Below are 5,254 nucleotides of genomic sequence, written 5' to 3'. Positions count from 1 at the left end.
CCTTTCATCTCAGCTCCAAACTTTGGCTCTGTAACTCCTTCCATGGGTGTTTTGTTCCCAAATCTAAGGAGGGGCATAGTGTCCACACTTCAGTCTTCATTCTTCTTGAGTTTCATGTGTTTAACAAATTATATCTTATATCTTGGGTATCCTAGGTTTGGGGCTAATATCCACTTATCAGTGAATACATATTGTGTGAGTTTCTTTGTGAATGTGTTACCTCACTCAGGATGATGCCCTCCAGGTCCATCCATTTGGCTAGGAACTTCATAAATTCATTCTTTTTAATAGCTGAGTAGTACTCCAGTGTGTAGATGTACCACATTTTCTGTATCCATTCCTCTGTTGAGGGGCATCTAGGTTCTTTCCAGCTTCTGGCTATTATAAATAAGGCTGCTATGAACATAGTGGAGCATGCGTCCTTCTTACCTGTTGGGGCATCTTCTGGATATATGCCCAGGAGAGGTATTGCTGGATCCTCCGGTAGTACTATGTCCAGTTTTCTGAGGAACCGCCAGACTGATTTCCAGAGTGGTTGTACAAGCCTGCACTCCCACCAACAATGGAGAAGTGTTCCTCTTTCTCCACATCCACGCCAGCATCTGCTGTCACCTGAATTTTTGATCTTAGCCATTCTGACTGGTGTGAGGTGGAATCTCAGGGTTGTTTTGATTTGCATTTCCCTGATGATTAAAGATGTTGAACATTTTTTCAAGTGCTTCTCTGCCATTCGGTATTCCTCAGGTGAGAATTCTTTGTTCAGTTCTGAGCCCCATTTTTTAATGGGGTTATTTGATTTTCTGAAGTCCACCTTCTTGAGTTCTTTATATATGTTGGATATTAGTCCCCTATCTGATTTAGGATAGGTAAAGATCCTTTCCCAATCTGTTGGTGGTCTTTTTGTCTTATTGACGGTGTCTTTTGCCTTGCAGAAACTTTGGAGTTTCATTAGGTCCCATTTGTCGATTCTCGATCTTACAGCACAAGCCATTGCTGTTCTGTTCAGGAATTTTTCCCCTGTGCCCATATCTTCAAGGCTTTTCCCCACTTTCTCCTCTATAAGTTTCAGTGTCTCTGGTTTTATGTGAAGTTCCTTGATCCACTTAGATTTGACCTTAGTACAAGGAGATAAGTATGGATCGATTCGCATTCTTCTACACGATAACAACCAGTTGTGCCAGCACCAATTGTTGAAAATGCTGTCTTTCTTCCACTGGATGGTTTTAGCTCCCTTGTCGAAGATCAAGTAACCATAGGTGTGTGGGTTCATTTCTGGGTCTTCAATTCTATTCCATTGGTCTACTTGTCTGTCTCTATACCAGTACCATGCAGTTTTTATCACAATTGCTCTGTAGTAAAGCTTTAGGTCTGGCATGGTGATTCCGCCAGAAGTTCTTTTATCCTTGAGAAGACTTTTTGCTATCCTAGGTTTTTTGTTATTCCAGACAAATTTGCAAATTGCTCCTTCCAATTCGTTGAAGAATTGAGTTGGAATTTTGATGGGGATTGCATTGAATCTGTAGATTGCTTTTGGCAAGATAGCCATTTTTACAATGTTGATCCTGCCAATCCATGAGCATGGGAGATCTTTCCATCTTCTGAGATCTTCCTTAATTTCTTTCTTCAGAGATTTGAAGTTTTTATCATACAGATCTTTCACTTCCTTAGTTAGAGTCACGCCAAGATATTTTATATTATTTGTGACTATTGAGAAGGGTGTTGTTTCCCTAATTTCTTTCTCAGCCTGTTTATTCTTTGTATAGAGAAAGGCCATTGACTTGTTTGAGTTTATTTTATATCCAGCTACTTCACCGAAGCTGTTTATCAGGTTTAGGAGTTCTCTGGTAGAATTTTTAGGGTCACTTATATATACTATCATATCATCTGCAAAAAGTGATATTTTGACTTCCTCTTTTCCAATTTGTATCCCCTTGATCTCCTTTTGTTGTCGAATTGCTCTGGCTAATACTTCAAGTACTATGTTGAAAAGGTAGGGAGAAAGTGGGCAGCCTTGTCTAGTCCCTGATTTTAGTGGGATTGCTTCCAGCTTCTCTCCATTTACTTTGATGTTGGCTACTGGTTTGCTGTAGATTGCTTTTATCATGTTTAGGTATGGGCCTTGAATTCCTGATCTTTCCAAAACTTTTATCATGAATGGGTGTTGGATCTTGTCAAATGCTTTTTCTGCATCTAACGAGATGATCATGTGGTTTTTGTCTTTGAGTTTGTTTATATAATGGATTACATTGATGGATTTTCGTATATTAAACCATCCCTGCATCCCTGGAATAAAACCTACTTGGTCAGGATGGATGATTGCTTTAATGTGTTCTTGGATTCGGTTAGCGAGAATTTTATTGAGGATTTTTGCATCGATATTCATAAGAGAAATTGGTCTGAAGTTCTCTATCTTTGTTGGATCTTTCTGTGGTTTAGGTATCAGAGTAATAGTGGCTTCATAAAATGAGTTGGGTAGAGTACCTTCTACTTCTATTTTGTGAAATAGTTTGTGTAGAATTGGAATTAGATCTTCTTTGAAGGTCTGATAGAACTCTGCACTAAACCCATCTGGTCCTGGGCTTTTTTTGGTTGGGAGACTATTAATAACTGCTTCTATTTCTTTAGGTGATATGGGACTGTTTAGATGGTCAACTTGATCCTGATTCAACTTTGGTACCTGGTATCTGTCCAGAAATTTGTCCATTTCATCCAGGTTTTCCAGTTTTGTTGAGTATAGCCTTTTGTAGAAGGATCTGATGGTGTTTTGGATTTCTTCAAGATCTGTTGTTATGTCTCCCTTTTCATTTCTGATTTTGTTAATTAGGATTTTGTCCCTGTGCCCTTTAGTGAGTCTAGCTAATGGTTTATCTATCTTGTTGATTTTCTCAAAGAACCAACTCCTCGTTTGGTTAATTCTTTGAATAGTTCTTGTTTCCACTTGGTTGATTTCACCCCTGAGTTTGATTATTTCCTGCCGTCTACTCCTCTTGGGTGAATTTGCTTCCTTTTTTTCTAGGGCTTTTAGATGTGTTGTCAAGCTGCTAGTATGTGCTGTCTCCTGTTTCTTCTTGGAGGCACTCAGAGCTATGAGTTTCCCTCTTAGAAATGCTTTCATTGTGTCCCATAGGTTTGGGTACGTTGTGGCTTCATTTTCATTAAACTCTAAAAAGTCTTTAATTTCTTTCTTTATTCCTTCCTTGACCAAGGTATCATTGAGAAGAGTGTTATTCAGTTTCCACGTGAATGTTGGCTTTCCATTATTTATGTTGTTATTGAAGATCAGTCTTAGGCCATGGTGGTCTGATAGGATACATGGGACAATTTCAATATTTTTGTATCTATTGAGGCCTGTTTTGTGACCAATTATATGGTCAATTTTGGAGAAGGTCCCGTGAGGTGCTGAGAAGAAGGTATATCCTTTTGTTTTAGGATAAAATGTTCTGTAGATATCTGTCAGGTCCATTTGTTTCATAACTTCTGTTAGTTTCACTGTGTCCCTGTTTAGTTTCTGTTTCCACGATCTGTCCTTTGAAGAAAGTGGTGTGTTGAAGTCTCCCACTATTATTGTGTGAGGTGCAATGTATGCTTTGAGCTTTACTAAAGTGTCTCTAATGAATGTGGCTGCCCTTGCATTTGGTGCGTAGATATTCAGAATTGAGAGTTCCTCTTGGAGGATTTTACCTTTGATGAGTATGAAGTGTCCCTCCTTGTCTTTTTTGATAACTTTGGGTTGGAAGTCGATTTTATCCGATATTAAAATGGCTACTCCAGCTTGTTTCTTCAGTCCATTTGCTTGGAAAATTGTTTTCCAGCCTTTCACTCTGAGGTAGTGTCTGTCTTTTTCCCTGAGATGGGTTTCCTGTAAGCAGCAGAATGTTGGGTCCTGTTTGTGTAGCCAGTCTGTTAGTCTATGTCTTTTTATTGGGGAATTGAGTCCATTGATATTAAGAGATATTAAGGAAAAGTAATTGTTGCTTCCTTTTATTTTTGTTGTTAGACTTGGCATTCTGTTCTTGTGGCTGTCTTCTTTTTGGTTTGTTGAATGATTACTTTCTTAGTTGTTCTAGGGCGTGATTTCCGTCCTTGTATTGCTTCTTTTCTGTTATTATCCTTTGAAGGGCTGGATTCGTGGAAAGATATTGTGTGAATTTGGTTTTGTCGTGGAATACTTTGGTTTCTCCATCTATGGTAATTGAGAGTTTGGCCGGGTATAGTAGCCTGGGCTGGCATTTGTGTTCTCTTAGTGTCTGTATAACATCTGTCCAGGCTCTTCTGGCTTTCATAGTCTCTGGTGAAAAGTCTGGTGTAATTCTGATAGGCCTTCCTTTATATGTTACTTGACCTTTCTCCCTTACTGCTTTTAATATTCTATCTTTATTTAGTGCATTTGTTGTTCTGATTATTATGTGTCGGGAGGAATTTCTTTTCTGGTCCAGTCTATTTGGAGTTCTGTAGGCTTCTTGTATGATCATGGGCATCTCTTTTTTTATGTTTGGGAAGTTTTCTTCTATTATTTTGTTGAAGATATTAGCTGTCCCTTTAAGTTGAAAATCTTCATTCTCATCAATTCCTATTATCCGTAGGTTTGGTCTTCTCATTGTGTCCTGGATTACCTGGATGTTTTGAGTTAGGATCCTTTTGCATTTTGTATTTTCTTTGACTGTTGTGTCGATGTTCTCTATGGAATCTTCTGCACCTGAGATTCTCTCTTCCATTTCTTGTATTCTGTTGCTGATGCTCGCATCTATGGTTCCAGATCTCTTTCCTAGGGTTTCTATCTCCAGCGTTGCCTCGCTTTGGGTTTTCTTTATTGTGTCTACTTCCCCTTTTAGTTCTAGTATGGTTTTGTTCATTTCCATCACCTGTTTGGATGTGTTTTCCTGTTTTTCTTTAATGATTTCTACTTGTTTGGCTGTGTTTTCCTGCTTTTCTTTAAGGGCCTGTAACTCTTTAGCAGTGCTCTCCTGTAATTCTTTAAGTGACTTATGAAAGTCCTTCTTGATGTCCTCCATCATCATCATGAGAAATGTTTTTAAATCTGGGTCTAGATTTTCGGTTGTGTTGGGGTGCCCAGGACTAGGTGGGGTGGGAGTGCTGCGTTCTGATGATGGTGAGTGGTCTTGATTTCTGTTAGTAGGATTCTTACGTTTGCCTTTCGCCATCTGGTAATCTCTGAAGCTAGCTGTTTTAGTTGTCACTGTTAAGAGCTTGTTCTTCAGGTGACTCTGTTAGCCTCTATGAGCAGACCTGGAGG

This window comes from Mus musculus, chromosome 17, assembly GCF_000001635.26.
Source record: "Mus musculus strain C57BL/6J chromosome 17, GRCm38.p6 C57BL/6J".
Classification (NCBI taxonomy): domain Eukaryota; kingdom Metazoa; phylum Chordata; class Mammalia; order Rodentia; family Muridae; genus Mus; species Mus musculus.
The sequence above is the reverse complement of the archived record's forward strand: the minus strand, read 5'-3'. Positions refer to the sequence as shown.